Source organism: Myotis daubentonii, chromosome 1 (assembly GCF_963259705.1).
Source record: "Myotis daubentonii chromosome 1, mMyoDau2.1, whole genome shotgun sequence".
NCBI lineage: Eukaryota > Metazoa > Chordata > Mammalia > Chiroptera > Vespertilionidae > Myotis > Myotis daubentonii.
In genome coordinates this window covers 2,083,325-2,100,274 of record NC_081840.1, presented here as the reverse complement: position 1 = coordinate 2,100,274, position 16,950 = coordinate 2,083,325, and the positions used below count along the sequence as shown (strand labels likewise).

The 16,950-nt window shown below is 58.8% G+C and overlaps 1 protein-coding gene across 2 annotated transcripts in view; it reads right to left on the bottom strand.

Annotated features, from left to right (window-relative positions):
- Positions 1 to 12,201, bottom strand: part of SYNE3 (spectrin repeat containing nuclear envelope family member 3) — a 69,167-nt gene extending 56,966 nt beyond the window's left edge. For both annotated transcript variants that reach the window (XM_059685877.1, XM_059685878.1), the window contains exon 1: positions 12,092 to 12,201. The gene's annotated coding sequence lies outside the window, so the exon portion shown is untranslated. The remainder of the gene's footprint in view (positions 1 to 12,091) is intronic.
- Positions 12,202 to 16,950: the final 4,749 nt, after the last annotated feature.

Below are 16,950 nucleotides of genomic sequence, written 5' to 3'. Positions count from 1 at the left end.
GCGAGAACTGAGTTACTGCCACGCGGGCGGGACCACCCATCGAGCCAGAAATACTCACTACCTGTCCCTCTGCAGAAAAAAAGTGCTGATGGCAGGGGGACCTATAACGTGATAGATAGAGCACCTGAATTAACCTGAAAGGAATCATATTATTTTAAATCTTAGAACACATACACTTATGTGAATAGGGGATTAAGTTTCTTCTATGTGAATAGAGAACTAATTTTTCTTAGTTTCATTGTCAAGGCCTGTGCAAAGCGATTGAGGGGGTGACTCAGCTGTGAATCCAGCAAGTAGAACCGATAAGTACGGTCAGGCCGACCCACCAGGAGTCAAAACACCATCCCGTCCACATCATCTCGTCGCCTGATGACAAGGACAATAGCTGACCTCGTTCCCCCCTCACCCTGGCGCCCTCCCCTTCATAGTCCTGCCCCTGCACCTGCTGGAAGGCGGGGCTTGATGCTTGTGAGCGCCCTGTCTTCTTGGTGGGCTGGCCTCAAGAAACGCCTCATATGACAACCCTGCCTTCGTGACCGGACACAGCGACAGGCAGCCCGAGCCCACCCGGGGTTTCCCGGTAACAGTAACCTCTGTGCCAGAAGTTCGGGGGACCAAAGGGACACACCGCACCCCAACCGTCTATCAGCACAGCCTGCCTCCAGGCCTGGGAATCCAGAAGGTTCCATGCTATTCCTTTCGGCAAACAGGTCACAATCCTGGTATCCAGGACGGCTGAGCGGGCAGGTTCCCAGATGCGGGCGCTGTGTCTTCAGCAGGTTTGCCTGCAGCTTTCCTTACGTACAGACTTTCAGGTGACGTCTGACATTAGCTGTCTTCCTCGAACTGGCAGGGCTTTCAGAGCCGCCTCCCTTGGCCTCCCAGACGGTATCGGGATCCTGGATTGGGTCCCACCCTCCCCAGGGGCCACGGTGTGAAGAGACGGACCTCCCTCGAGCACTCAGGAAGCAGGCACCCGGCCAGCTCTCCGGGGATAATGGGCCGCCGACACAGGCCGCACAAGCCAGGGGGCCCGGCAGGGTCTGTGCGCTGGAGCTGTGCTTCCGTTTCCCTTCTGGAGTTTAAGGTCCGGGCAGCCCAGCCAGTGTGGCTCAGTGGTTGAGCGTCAACCTATGAACCAGGAGGTCACAGTTCAATTCCCGGTCGGGGCACATGCCCGGGTTGCCGGCTTGATCCCCAGGAGGGGGCGTGCAGGAGGCAGCCGATCCATGAGTCTCTCTTATCATTGATGTTTCTGTGTCTCCCTCTCCCTTTCTCTCTGAAATCAATAAAAAATTTAAAAAAGAAAAAAAGGAGGATGGAGAGGAAGACAGAGAGGGAGTTCCTGTCTCTCTAGACCAGCAGTTCTCAACCTTCCTAACGCCGCGACCCTTTAATACAGTTCCTCATGTTGTGGGGACCCCCAACCATAAAATTATTTCTGTTGCTACTTCATAACTGTCATGTTGCTACTGTTATGAATCATAATGTAAATACCTGATATGCAAGATGTATTTTCATTGTTACAAATTGAACATAATGAAAGCATAGTGATTAATCACAGAAACAATATGGAATTATAGATGTGTTTTCCGATGGTCTTAGGCGACCCCTGTGAAAGGGTCGTTCGACCCCCAAAGGGGTCACGACCCACAGGTTGAGAACCGCTGCTCTAGACCTTGAGCTTGTGCCACACATTCGTCCATCAGTTGCTAGTGGCCCCGGCCACACTCAGAGACGTGGCCTAGTTTAAGCCCCGCCCTGCACGGAGGAGACCCCGAGGCTCAGGGCTGGGAGCAGGACTCGGGCTGGTGGGTGACACGGACTTCCAACAGTCGCCTAGAAAAGAAGGAAGTCGCACTGGCCATCAGGCAGGGCGGGGGCCTGCGGGGGACAAGCGTGATCACGGTGTGGGGGCCGCACCCTGTACACCCCAACAGAAGAGTCCTCCGGAGGGGACAGGCGGCCTTCACCCCCTGGATCCGCAGGAACACAGGTCTGCGCCGTGAACACCTGTGCCGGGGCTGACTCACCCGCCCCTGTGCCGGGTCCAGCTGCTGGTGGTGGGGCAGGGGCAGGCGGAGGTGCCACACGGTCACCAGTCCCCTCCCAGCCAGGGAGCGGCACGGGAGCGCAGGGAGTGGAGCGCCAGCCTTGTGGGCCAACCGCCCACGTGGGGCTGGGAACTCCTTGCACGTCTGTGATCACATCTGCTCCTCACAGTGACTGCGGGGGAGTGTGACGGCCCCGCTGAACCGCGGAGGTGGCCGGACCCATGGGGGTTATGTGACTTGTCCAGATCGTAGCTCCGTGTCAGAACCAGGGTCCCAGCACACCCGTGTGACCCCACCATCGGGGCTGCCGGCCCCACACCGGGAGCAGAGAGGAGCTCAGCCGGTCTCAGGGGCCTTTGCACAGGGAGACGGGTGACTACCCTGAAACACCAGCGGCCCCTGAGCTCCTGCAGCTCTCACCGCTGGGTGAGGCTGGTGACACGGGTCCCCCCACCTTACAGAGAAGGGGGCTCAGGCCCAGAGAAACTGTGCCCCCTGGCAAAACTAGAGGGTCCTTCCTGGGCCCTCCAGCCCCACCAACTCCCCTTTTGCCGAGTCATCATCCCCAGGATGGTCAGTCTGTTGAAAGCACCCACCTCACCCACCTGACACCTCCCCTCAGCCTCCTGGCGGGGCAGGGACGCGCCTCGGGTGTCCTCCCTCCTTCCTGTCCTGTCCCGGTGAAGGAATGTGGTTGCCCAAGGCTGGCAGCTTCTGGGCGGAAGAGCCAGGTCCTGGCCACAAACATGTGCCTCTCTGGCTCCCAAACCCAAGTGGCCGCAGCCAGGAGCTGGGTGACTAACCCCAGCCTCCCGTGGGGGCAGACATGGGAACCACGGGGCTCCCCGCCTCCTCTAAGGAGCTTTGCCTGTGGCACCGCCCCCCTCCTCCCCCCTCCCCCCCACCTCCCTCCCCTCTCCCCCCCATCCCAATGCGGGTGGTTTTACCCAGAAGGAAGTGAGGGCAAGAGACACCACGAGATGGAATGTTTGAAAAATCAGTTCTAAAATTATTTCTGAGCAAAGTTGAGTTTGCAATCAGCAAACAGACAAATGAGCAAATGAAGTAGGCCAGGTCCCCTCGCCGCCTGGTCCCGAGAAAAGGAATTTAACCCGGCAAGCCCCCTGGCTCACGTCCATCCTCCACCCGCCGGCCTGTGGTCACCACGTTCCCACAGCCAGTGAGCCAGCCCCTGGCGGGTTCCTGGGCGGGTTCCTCGGGACCCAGTGCGAGAAGGGTGGGGACGGGGACGGGTGGGGTGCTCCAGGGTGGGTCGGCTCTGACAGCGGGCATTCCTGAGCCCATGTGACACTGGCCACACAGGAAGGGTTTCCTCTGGGGAGCGCCACTGGGGGTTGTGAAGATGCCTGGTGAGGGGGCGGAGTTTCTAGGCTGACTCACGTCCTGCCCAGAGAAGGCCTATGTGGGTTGGTGTCGCCTGCAGGGACTCTGGGTCAGGGACTCTGAGTTCAGTTCCCAGCTCCCCTGAGCAGCACCTGACGGCTGGTGACTTAAGCTCTGTCACCTGGAGGCATCGGGCATGCCTCCCCGAGGAGCTGGGAGCATAAACAGAAAACGCGGGAGCACTGAGCTATGCCTGCATCCGGTCAATGCCAAACAGATGCCAGCTGTCAGGATAAACTGGGCAAGAAATCTTAGGCCGGGCGGCGTGGCTCAGGGGTTGATCATCCACCTATGAACCAGGAGGTCACGGTTCGATTCCCAGTCAGGGCACAGGCCTGGGTTGTGGGCTCAATCCCCAGTGTGGGGCGTGCAGGAGGCAGCCAATCCATGGTTCTCTTATCATTGATGTTTCTATCTCTCTCTCTCCCTTCACGAATGAAATCAATAAAAATATATTTTAAAAAAACCTCAGACGGCACCTGGTCCACCGCATCCATTCATGCACCATCCACTTGTTCACGCATCCATTCTCTCCTTCTGAGTATGTGCGAGTAGCGACGATGCAGGGCTACAGGGACAGAGAACCCTGCCCTCCTGGAGCTTATGTTCCGCAGAGACAGACTGCAGACTCAATGCCAATAATTCCAGGTGGCGGGACAGGTGGAACGGGGCTGCCCTGTGGGCAGGAAGATCCCCTGGAGGCTGGACCCGGCGCAGAGGTCGGTGGAAGAGAGGGGCAGCAGCGGAGAGGCCCGGGAGGGGAGCGCTCTTTAGGCCGAGAGGGGAGCGAGAGGCAGGCCCGAGTGGGACGAGCACACGGGTGCGTGGGAAGGAGAACCGACGCCAGACATGAGTCCCTGAGCGGCCCCGAGATGTGGTCTGAGCCGCAGAGGGAGGGGACGGGTGTCCCCAGCTCCGAGCCCACCGCTCCCCTCTGTGCCCTGGACTCTGTAGGACCTGCTGTCTGCTTCCTGCAGGGGTGCCCGAGCACCAGCAGCCCTGACGTTGGAAACTCGCTCCTGTGAAGTGTACAGCCTTTTGATGAGACAATAACACTGATGGTGATAAAAGCACTGCTCGCTGGCTGGGACGTGAGGATGCATAATCCCGTATCTCCGCCCTCAAGGTCACGGTCTCGTGGGGAATCAGAGCGAAACTGAAAATTCAGTGTCATATGTCCAGTGCAGTGGGCGCAGGAAAGCACCTGGCACCAACCCTACAGGGCAGGGAGGAGGGCTTCCTGGAGGAGGCATCACGCAGGCAGTGTTGGTGGGAGCAGCAGGGAGGACCGTGGCAGAGGTAAGAGCTGGCGCACAGGCCTGGAGGTGGCAAAGACCAGGAGGAGTCCGGGGCCTGGGGATGGGCACCGGGAGGTAGCCCAGGTGGTAGAAAGCATGAAATGCCCATCACGCAGGCAGGGGCTTGGGCCTTGACCCTGAGCCAGGCGGAGCCACTGGGACAGACGGGCAGGGAGTCACCTGCTCACGCGGCCTGGCCCCTCCTGGGGGCCGGGCACGGGGCACCTATTTCCAGGCTGTGGTTGGGGACCAGAGAACATCAGACTTCCAGGCACCTCAGCCCTAACTCACCCTCCCATTTTAAAGGGCCAGCCCAGGTGAAGGTCAGGGGCGGCCGTGATGCGGCGGGCTCCTCCCATCGCCACAGAAGGGCCAGGCTCTTTGAAACAACAAGGAAAGAGGCTCCCCAGTGAGTCAGCAGCTGTATTATTTCAGCAAATGCCACTCGGGAGGGGCTCGGCCCTTTCAGATCTCACATAAGACGCTTGGATTCATTGGCGTTTAACCAGCGGCAGCGGCTCGCCCTCCCGACTCCATCCGCTCCCTGGTGCGGCCAGGTGGCCTGAGCCTGGGCCAGCCTCGCAGTTTCACCGTGCAACAGCCCAGGGGCGCTCTCCCATGAGTGCCGGGGGGGGGGGGGGCCGTGACAGAAGAGGTACTGGCCCGGGGGCCAGAAGACACGGCTCAAATCCCAGGGGAGGCACCTGAGAGACCCAGGCCAGTCATTTCTGCTTGAGGCGACTCAGTGTCCTCACAGGGAAAGCCAGAGGCCCCGGCAAGAGAATCTCAAAGGCTCATGGTTCTGACATTTTTATTCTCCACTGCAGCTGCCACTTCTACATACTTCTTTATATATATAATCTTTTTTATTGATTTCAGAGAAGGAGAGAAAGAGAAACATCAATGATGAGAGAGAACCACTGATCGGCTGCCTCCTGCATGCCCCCTACTGAGGATCGAGCCCACAACCAGGACAAGTGCCCTGACTGGGAATCGAACCTGGGACCCTTCAGTCCACAGGCCAATGCTCTATCCACTGAGCCAAACCAGCCAGGGCTAAATACTTCTTGAAAACGGCACACACAACCCCGCCAGATACACACAGGCACACACAGGCACACGCAGGCACACGCAGCCCCACCAGGTACACGCAGGCACACACAGGCACACGCAGCCCCACCAGGTACACGCAGGCACACGCAGTCACACACAGGCACACGCAGGCACACGCAGGCACACGCAGGCACATGCAGGCACACGCACAGCAGTTGCTTCCTAGTCTCAGGAAGCTCCCACTTGTGCAAAGTTCTCTCCCATCAGGTTCTCGCCCAGGGCCTGCAGGGGGCATCAGGCGCCCAGCAGACAGATGGGAGCTGGTCACAGCGCTGCAGCCCCAGGGCTGCACTGCCCAGGTGAGCACACGTGCCCAGGTGAGCACACGCGCCCAGGTGAGCACCCGGGCGGGGACAACGGCTGCCTCCGTGCCCACCTCACAGCAGCAAAACCCCACCTGACGCACCCGTGCTGGGACACCCAGCTCTGCGCCTGGGACGGGCCCCTGTGCGGAGGGCGGGCGGAAGGACACGGGATTCCGGCAAAGAGAAGGTGGCCAGGAAGGGAACGGAGCCCCAGTGAGATGGGTTCCCCCTGAACTCCCTCCCTCTCCCCAAGCACGGCTGCCCCTGAACAGAGCCAGCTCGGCCGGGAGGGAAGCGAGCACTCGGAGCCCCCCCCCCCCCCCCCCGCTCCCCGCCTCCCCAGCTGACGGCTGGGGGACACCACCCTGTTACCCTCAACTTCCCCTTGTCCCGGTGCCGCAGGCCGGGCTGAGCCTCGGGAGCTGCAGCTCCTGGGGAGTGAAGGGTGTGAGCCGCACAGCTCACTTTAAACGCTTCCCGTTTCTCAGTTCCCCGCTGGGGGACCGTCCTCTCCAGGACTGACAGGCGGGGACCGGGAAAGGCACTTACCCGCTCTGAGCCTGGCATCCCCCCGGAGCACGGGCGCCGTCATCCCCCTGGCACTAAGGTGCTCTGCTAACATGAGTGCACCGAGCCTGCCCCGCAAAGGGTAGGAGCCGGCCAGTGCCCGGGCTCCTGTGGGAAGGGCGATTCCTGGCTCTGCATACACCTCCTGTCACGACGTCCTGCTCACGTGTGCTCTGAGGTGCGCGGCCACCACAGACCGCAGCTCCTGACTTTCACAGTCACAGCGATCACATCAGGTGACTCGAAGGCGGCTCGGCCCCTCCTGCCTGTCCCCAGGAGCCCCTGGCCCGGCACAGCAGTGGCCCAGGTGCGCTGGGCCGTGTCCTGATGAGCCTCACGCCAGGGTGGTGCCCAGAGGCACTGTCTTCCCTCCTCATGCGCCTAATGCTGTCCTTGGCCAGGCCCGTCCCTCGCCATACACCGCCAGGCTGGTCCCGGCCTGAGGCTCCTCCCAACTCAAACAGGCCAGAAAGGTCTGATTCAGAAGGAAAATCATTAGGCTAAGACTTTAAAAACATCTGAGAAGCTGAGCTCCCGAGTGCTAACGTCTTCTTGTGGGATTACTTCTCGAATGAAACATCTCGAGGCTGCGCTGCAACAGGATTTGTGGGTTTGCGTCTTTAAATCCAGCAGATTAATGCCAGAACCGTGGGTGGAGTCTGATGTTCTAAGAGAGCTCCGTGGAAAGGGCCCATGCCATCTTTTCACTTATTTGTATGTAAGATTTGATCAAGACAAAGGGATGTACACAATGTTTCTATACATCATATGTAATGGGATATATGCAATGTTTCTATACACTATATATAATGTCTATATATTACACATGTTTATATATTATATGTAATGTTTATATATAATGTATATTATATATAATCTATAGCATATACATTATATGTGATATTTATAGACATCATATATAGTGCATTGTTTATATACTCTCTATATAATGTTTATATATGATATATTATATATAATGTTCACATATAATATACATTATATGTAATGTATAATACATACATAATATACAATATTTATAGACATCACATATAATAGAATGTATGCAATGTCCATATACAGTATATATAACTAGTGGCCCAATGCATGAATTCATGCACATTGAAAGGAAATTAATTAGAAGAAATATTTTAATATCACTATTTGCCCTTTCTCTATATAGACATGTCAACCAAATTCACGATCGACAATGACAAGATGGAAACACACGTGTGCGATTGGTGCCAGTGAGAGCTTTGTATGTATCGCACATGCGCGAGTCAACTTAGCCTTTTATAGATATAGAACAAACTTGCTTAATTAGACCTGCTTTCTGATTTAGCTAAACTTTTTCCAGTCCAGTAAACACCCCAACTTCTCTTTCAGGTAATTGTCAGCAACACAGCAGTAAATATCAACACAAAGCAGATGATTATTGTAGATCACGCAGGGAGAACAAAGGGTAAAATATTTACCTGCAGCCGTGTTTGACTCTATTCTGTGCAGTGAGAAAACCTAGTCATTTTCAAGGCCCACCATTTCTTACTTCTTTTCAGTCGGGTCAAGTTTCTAGGCTTTCTAAATCTGTTTTCTGGCTAATGAAAAGAAAACAGGATTCCACCAAGTCTCCTAGCTATCTACTCCTGGACTTCTGTGAGGATCAGATGAGATGAGGCACGGGAAAATGCTTCACAGACATTTGGTTACAGTGTGACATGTTTCCACCTGGCTATAAAGCAAGCCGTGTTCCTGGGCTGAAGAAACTCCGGGAGGCTAGTCACTAGGGAGAGGAAGCCGGGTGTTGCTACGAGTTGTCATTACCCAGAGGGAGGGAAGGACACTTAGCATATTAGCCTTTTATATATATAGGTGGGCTATATACAATGTTTACATACATCATATATAATGTGTATATATAAAGTTCCTATTTGTAAATGATGAATCATAAAGATATTTGAAAATAAGGCCCATGCACCCATCACCCAAAGACACAGCATAATGGATCCAGGGACATGGACCAGGCCTCCCCCATCCTGTACCCTCCCACCCACCGGACAGCCCGCACTGCACTGTCATTCCCTTACTCTTTTTTTAAGCTGCTTAAATGTGTGAAACAGGCTCTACGTGCAGAGGTGTGCATAAAACAGGTGTGCTCACGGATAATTACAAGGTGAATGAATGCCTTAGGAACCACCCCGGCCCCTCCCAATGCCAACCCCTCCCCCCGCTGGTGACAGCTGACTTTTTGTAGGGCCACCCCCTCCCTGCTTTTGCCACCATCTACTTCTCATGTACGCATCCTTGAGCAACTCGGTTGCAATGCTTTGAGCTTCATCGCGTCCCTAGAGCAGCTCTCCGCTGCGTCCTTGCAAGCGTTTCGGAGATGCTGGGACCCCCCTCACCAATCTCAGCCCAGAGGCGCAGTTACAATTCCGCTGGGAGGGTCAGCAGTGGCAAACACCACGAGGACGCCTCCGTGGCGTGTCCCTGCCACGTGGGGCATTCTGCTGGGCGCCGGCCCCAGTTGTCTCACGGATCCTCTGGGCAGCACACAGCGAGGTGTTGGGGCCACTGATCTCTACTTTAGAGATGACAACATCGAGGCTTCAGCTGCCAGGACTGGCCCCCACCTGCTTCCTAGCTGCTCACCCCCAGGAACCTCATCCCTGGGTCCTGAAGCAGAGATCCGCAGGGGTGGGCCTGGTGGGGGCATCAGCAGACACGGCCCCAACTTCCACCGCTCTGCCCAGGGTCCTCTCTTGGTGGCTCTCGGGCTACTTTCCGATGTTTTGGGGGAAAGAATGTTTGGCACCCATGTTTCCCAGCAGATGTCAGCGTGTTCCTGATGACCAGGCCCCTGCCTCGTCAGTACTGCTCTCCACACAATGAAGGTATAGCACCATGCGTGCATGGTCTGGGGAGGCCTGTGTGGTGCAATGCAGAGCCCCGAGTTCAAATCCTGCCACCACTCCTGCCCCTGAATCGCTCTCCTCCTCTGTACATGGGCCGCGACGGCAGCCCTGCAGCTCAGGATCACAGGTGAGGAGGAAAGGCTGCGAAGGAGCCACAGACACACCATACCGCTGTCCCTCTGTCCCTCTGCCCCGTCTGCCAGGGTCAGGGACCAGCTCTCAGGGCTGGAAGGCTCCAAGGCGGGTGACTCAAGGCCACTCACCTACCTTTAAAATAACATTTTTTAAAGTGATTTGTAGAGAAGGGAGAGGGGGATCGATCGGCTGCCTCCTACACATGCCCTGATGAGGGATTGAACCCACAACCTGGGCATGTGCCCTGATGGGGAATCGAACCCACCACCGCTCGGTACACTGGTTGACACTCCAACCAACTGAGCCACACTGGCCAGGCGAGGCCACCGCCTTCTGACAGACATGGGGGGACATCAAGGCAGAGAGCAAAGGGCAGAGTTGAACAGGGAGCTCAGGTGTCCCACACCAGCCTGTCACCCCAAACGGTGACCCCTGTTGGCATGTGCTGGGCCTGACACCATCCATGCACAGGCTGTGGTGGGGTGTCTCGTTCAGGGCACCCGATGGGGTGCCGGCACTGTCCCCCAAGGAGGAATGGAACACCCGGACCAGGCGCTCTGCCTTGGCCACCCCTCCAGCAGCTGGTGACCAGGGAGGCCCCGCTGCCCTCCAGGCTCCCGAGGGCTCCAGGGGCTTTGGAGGGGCACCGACCTCCCGGTCTTGCCTCCCCAGAGGGAAGTCACCTGCAGCCAAGCCAGGGTCTCCCCGCACCCCACCCAGGTTTCCTTATCAGCCGGCGGAGGGCCCGCCCAGCACAGACAAGGCCACCACTGGAGAGAACATGCAAAGCAGCCGGCCACAGAGCTGTTCCCATGGCGACGGAAGCTCTCACTCACCCTGAGGGTGGTGCCTGCCAGGCCACGGCCGGCCCGCACCTGAGGCAGAGCCTGAACTCAGCCCTCAGTGCCAGCAGTAAGTCCCCAGCAGTTCCCCTCCCACCCCCAGGAGGACTTGTGCCCGAAATAAGCCTCCCGGCCCCCCACCCTGGCCCCCTCCCCACTCCAGCTGCCCTCAGAGGGGTCTCTGGCTGAAAACGGGCTCTCGGGGCGCAGGCGTGGCACAGCTGTGCTGTTGGCTGCCCGGCGGTCCTGCCTGAGGAATGTGCAGCCCCACACGTGTCAGGGAGCCCCGCTGGGGCAGGGTTACAGGAAACGGAGCAAAACCGCCTGTTGGCACCGGCGCCCTCCCGCCTTCCAGCTCCCCAGCCCCGGGGCCTGTTGGCTGCCGGCTGGCTGTGTGGGAGGTTTCGTTCTTGGCTGTGTGGCTCTGGGCAAACCGCTCCCCCTCTCTGGGCCTGTCCTCTCCTCCCAGTGGCTGCGCGGGCTGTCCTGCCATGTGGCACGCTCCCTTTTCTGGGAGGACATCACCCCCCCCCCACGGTCTCCTCCTGCCCTCACTGGAGGGGGGGACACATCCCCTGGGCGTGTCAGGCTCCCCGCTGGCTGCCAAGTGCGCGGGAAGGACGCTGGCCCTTCAGAGGGTCCCGGGCAGCCTTGGGCCAGAGCTTCAGGGCCAACGCGATAAAACAGTAACGTTCGTTATCACCCCACCCTCGTCCCTGGCCCTGGAGTTTGGAAGCTGGGCTGCCCCTGGCACTCAGGCTCCTGGTGAGACCACAGGGCCAGATCCGCCAGGGCCCCTGTTGCGAGTCCAGATGTGGAAGCCCTAAGGGGGGTCAGCATCCATTTGGGGGTCCTTCCGGCCGCCCGGGAGATCTTCGGCCCGCCCTCCCTCCTCCTTTAGAACGGTGGCGAGGCTCAGAGAGGGTGAGCGGCTTGCCCTGCGCTGCACAGCAGGAGGGGAGTGGATGAAACGGAGCCTGCGGGGGCGACTTCCCCTCCCCACCGCGCGGGCTGCGGGCTGCGGGCTGCGGGCTCGGGCTCCGGGCACTGCGGAGCGGCTCGCGGGAGCGCGTGTTCCCGCCGCGGATACTGCCCAGGCCCGGCGCCCGCGAGCCGCGGTGAAAGGTCCGCTGCCCCGGGCGGGGGCAGAGCGGACGCTGGAGGCGGCGCCCGGCCCCGCGGACGCTGCCCGGGCTCAGGGGCTTTTTCTCGGGGCCAAGCCTCCGGGCGGGAGCGGAAGGACCGGGGATTTCGCAGGCGGCGGGGAACGGCGGGTTTAAACTAAAAATACCCGCCCGCCAGCAGCTGTCACGCCAGGCGCCCGCCCCCGCCCCCGCCGGGCGCGCTTCCCCTGGGCCCCTCGGCTTTCGGGGACCCCGATCCCTGGGGGGCGCGTCAGGCTGCGCGGGGGCTGCTGCCCCGACCCCCCGGCCCCCGCCTGGCCTCCGGCCGCACCCCACTTACCCGTGGAGCGGGGCGCAGGAGCGGGGCGCGCCGGCAGGTCGCGGAGCCGCCGGCAGATCGCGGAGCCGCCCTCCTCCTCCCAGCGTCCCGGGCTGCTCGGGGCGGGGCGGGACGGGGCGGGGCGGGGAGGGGCCCGGACACTGGCCCCCGCCCCGCCCCGTCCCCGGGAGCTCCGGACGCGGGAGCCGCCCGGGGCCCCGCCTGCCGGGCCGGGCGGGAGAGGACCGCCCCGCTCCGCGCGCTCGGGACGCCCGGGTGCGCGAGCCCCGCCCGCCCGGCGCCCTCCGACCCCGGGCGCAGGGAGCGCGGGGGGCGCTCACCCCACCCCGACCCGCGCCCAAGGCTGCCTCTCCCGCCGGAGCCGCCCAGCCCGGCCCCCTGCCACGCCCACCCGGGTCTCATCTTCGGGAAGGCGCGGAGCTGTCCGTCCCGGGAAAGTTGAATCCGGGGCGGGAACTCCTCCAAGCGTGCAGCTCGGAGCGAAGACGGGGGGCGGCGGGGGAGAGGGGGGCCGGGGGAGGCTGGCAGGATTGCCCGCTCCGAGCCGAGGTGGGGGCGAAGGCATGGGCACCCCTTCCGCCGGCGCGAACCCCAGGTGACAACTACCCGCCAGCCTGACAGTGGGGCGCGCACCAGGCCCTCCCCCCTCAGTCCCGGGGCGGCCACGCGCGGGACCTCGGGGAGTCCCCGGGATGCCAAGGAGCGGAGGCGTCTGGGGATGCGCCACCAGGAATGCGAATCCCACGCCGAGTCAGAACCTCCCACAAACCCAAGGCCCAAGAGGTGCCTGCCTCCTCGGCTCCCCGCGCCCCTCCCCCAGCAGACACCCCACACCAGTGCGCTGGCTCCATGCAGCGACCTGACCTCGCTGACATCCAGGCCTTATCAGCCGGGCCTGGCCCTTTGCCCTGCCCTCCGCGCCAGCCCCGACCTGCGCCCGGCAGTGGCAGGTCTGCAGGTTGGCTCCGCCTCCTGGGCATGGGAGGACAGCCCCGGAGGAGGGAGAACTGTGTGCCCGATTCAGCGGTGGCCACGCCCATTTCGCAGGTGGGGAAGGAGGCTGGGCTTGAGGACTTAAGTCTCCGGCCCGGATCCAGCGTTTCCCATTGTGCTTCTCAGCGAGGCTGGCAGGCCCCACCGAGGTGTGTGGAATACATCAGAGTAGAAATCACTGTCCTAAAAGAAAGATTGAATTGTAAAACAGGACCAGACAGTGGTGGTGTGTGTGTGTGTGTGTGTGTGTGTCCTTTCCACGTTGGGGGAAGGCAGAAGGAGGCCAAAGCCTGGAGTTAGCACCGGGTAGACCTGAGCTAAAATGCCAGTGTCGGCCGGACCTCCTAACTTAGAACCCATTATTAAGGTATCATTACTCCAGGGCCATAGGTGACGTACAGGAAGGGCCTCTCCCACCCTTGCCCTTGACGGGTTCTGGGTCTGGCACGCTTGGGAGTGAAGAGCTCGAGCTCTGGTGTCAAACTGCTGGAGTTTGCAGCTTGGGGCTCATGACTCAGCCTCGGCTTCCTCTTCTGTTAAATGGGTCTCATAGTAGGCACCTGTCGTGAATGGCTTCGTGCCTGGTATTGGGAGCTGTTCTGGGTACAGCGCCATCCCTGCAGGTCCTGGCACACAGCCAGCTATTCAGTCTTTCACCAGACATTTCCTGAGCACCTACTACATGCTAGTCCCCGGGAATGTGGAGGAGAATGTGGCAGAGACTGCCACCCCGGGGAGGTCACAGTGCAATGATCCAGTGTCCAAGGGCCGGAGCCCGCACAGGCTAGTGCTGGTGCATAGAGACGAGCTGTCACTCACTGCGCATGCGGCCCAGAGCACCGGTTCCCGAGCTGAGTCTCACATTCGAGGCCCAGCCCCGCAGCTTACCTTAGCAAGCCACGCGGCCTCTTGCAGCCTCGGTTTTCCCATCCAGCAAATGGGGCCAGCAATAATATTTCATAGGTGGGAATACACGTGATAAAAGTATTGTGTAAGTCACAAAATAGCATGCAGATGTTCATGGCTTTATTGTTGTTATTATCTTTAGTTTTACAAGGCTTCATGCCTCTCAGAACACTTTCCCATTGTTTTTCTTAAGTCTGACGTAGAAACAGGACCTTATTTTTTGTCAGTTACATGGCAGCCTTTTGCCACTCCAAGACAGTCCATACAGAAGTGTGTGTGTGTGTGGGGGGGGGGTAGGGGTGAGGGAGCAGCGCAGGAGGATGGGGGAGTCCTAACGAGGAAGCCCATAAAACCGTCAGTTCCTCTTCCGCATTGCCCGCCGCTACAGAAACGAGTGGAAACGAACACTCAGTCTGGAAGAAAATGCTGGCCCAGGGCGGGGAGAGCCCCTCTGCCCTCTGGACTGAGCACAGGAAACCCCACCCCAAGGCCTCCCTTCAGAAGTGGCCCAGAGAGGGAACCGCAAGGAGGCCCTGAAATTAGGCTGCTCGGAAATTCTGACTCACTTGGCAGTGGGAGCTGTTTGTGCAACACACCAAAGTTCTCCCGAAAAGCAGGATTTTTACTACACCCGCTCTCCCCACGTCTCTTCCCGCGGCCCGCGGCCCCGGCACCGCGTGCAGGGCAGCGGGCCAGCTTCATGAGCCTGGGGAGTGCCCGGGCCTGCTTCGCCTGTGGCCGGCAGCCAGTCGGGAGGGGTTTGATTTTGCAAGCCTGGTTTCAGTTGTTCGCGGTCAGTCTCCCCAGAAGGATCAGAACAGAAACTGGATTCGCGCCACTGGACTGCAGCCTCTTGTAGTACAGACGGGTAAACTGAGGCACGAGGGCAGGAAGGAGGGACCCTGCGCAGAGTGCGGGGTGGTAACTGGTGGCCCCACTGCTCTGCAGGGGACGGCTTCCCTTGGAGAGGGCCACGTGAGTGCCGCTGGCTGGCCGGGAATGAAAATCCCACCCGGGCCCGTTCCTGCGCGTCCGTTTGAGAAGCGCTGGCCTGTCCTGACCGGTGTGGCTCAGTGGATGGAGCATCGGCCTGCGGACTGAAGGGCCCCAGGTTCGATTCCGGCCAAGGGCATGTATCTTGGTTGCGGGCACATCCCCAGTGGGAGGTGTGCAGGAGGCAGCTGATCGGTGTTTCTCTCTCATCGATGTTTCTAACTCTCTACTCCTCTCTGTAAAAAAATCAATTATATATATATATATATATATATATATATTTTTTTTTTAAAGCAGGTGAAAAGCCCTGGCCTGAGCTGGAGACTGGCTCTCACCTGGCCCTGCTCTCAGCTTCTTTCTTGCTTTCCTTTCTGCCACTTCTCCAGGTGTCAGTCTGTCCTCTCCCACTCAGCCCACCATGTGCTTGTAGGATGCCCAAGGCACCGGTCTGGTTCCTGAGCACATCTGGATGGGTGGGCTTTCCTGCCGGCAGCGGCCACCCAGCACCCCTGCCACCCAGCACCCGAGCCGGCACCCCTGCTGGATGGCGAGGGGTCAGCTCCACACTGAGCTTGGGGACCAGAGGAATCCAGACTATTCCTCCCTCTCCTTCCCTCTCCCTTCCTCTTTGAAATCAATAAAAATATATTTTAAAAAATAAAATAAAAGGTTTGCTATATTTCTCCCATGAGCGGGCAAACCAATCTACTCTTTCTGCTTCTGCTGGGAACACCTTAAATGCTTCTTAAACATGTGATGTCGAGGTAGTTGTATATTATGCCGTGTCACCAAAGAGACAGAGAGGCCCCCTGGCCCTTCCCCCAGTTTTCCCCACTGGCAGCATCTTGCAAAACTACACAAACAACGTCACAGTGCAGACACCACACCTACACCCTCAGGACGCTGCATCCCCCGCACTCATGGGTCTCTCATGCTCCACCCTCCTGCCCTCCGCCCCTCCTTACCCCACCCTCCCAACCATTCTTTTGTTCTCAATTCTTTTGCTATTTCAAGAAAGTGATATAAATGGCTCGGCCAGTGTGGCTCAATGGTTGAGTGTCGACCTGTGATCCAGAAGGTTGCGGTTTGATTCCCAGTTGGGGCGAGTGCCCAAGTGGTGGGCTTGACCCCCGGTGTGGGGCGGGCAGGAGGCAGCCAATCGGTGGTTCTCTCTCGCCATTGATGTTTCTGTCTCTTTCTCCCTCTCCCTTCCTCTCTGAAATCCATAAAAAATGTATTTTTTAAAAACACCAACGAAGTGATATAAGTGGAATCATAAAACCTGCATCCTTTGGGACGGGCCGTGTCCACCCAGCATGACTCACGGGAGAGGCCCCCGGCTGTGTGTGTGCCGAGTTCATGCCTCTTTATTGCAGTGAGTCCACAGTGCGGACAGAGCTCAGTTTAACCATTCGCTTGCTGAAGGACGTGGGCTGCTCCCAGCTTCGGGCTACTTTCTTACGTTGAAGAACATGTGGTGCAGGTTTCTGTGTCGGTGAGTTTTCGCCCTGTAGAGCATCCATGCACACACCACGCCAGGATTCTTACCTGCTTACTCACCGTGACGGGCACACCCCAAGGATGTGAGTGTCGGGGAACTGCCCGGGGCCGGCCACGCGTTTGGGAGTCCAGCCAAAGCAAACTACGTGGTTCCTACCATCAGCGAGACGGAAACCCTGCAATAGCAAGTCGTCGAAGGCCAGCGTGACTTGGAGGAGTCCAGAGAGGAGGGAGGCGTGGACTCCAGTGTCTGGGGAAAGGCGTGAAAGGCGAGATGTAGCTACATTTTGATGGGTGGGGAGTAATAATATTTAACATTTATTAAAGGGTTACGAGTGCCGAGTGCTGTCCTAAGCCTTTACTTATCTTAACCCATTTGCTCCTCATCACCACCTTCCGGTTGAAGGTAGTTATGATCTAATTTTACAAATGAGGGAACAGAGAGGGTCATAGCTGGCCCACCGCCA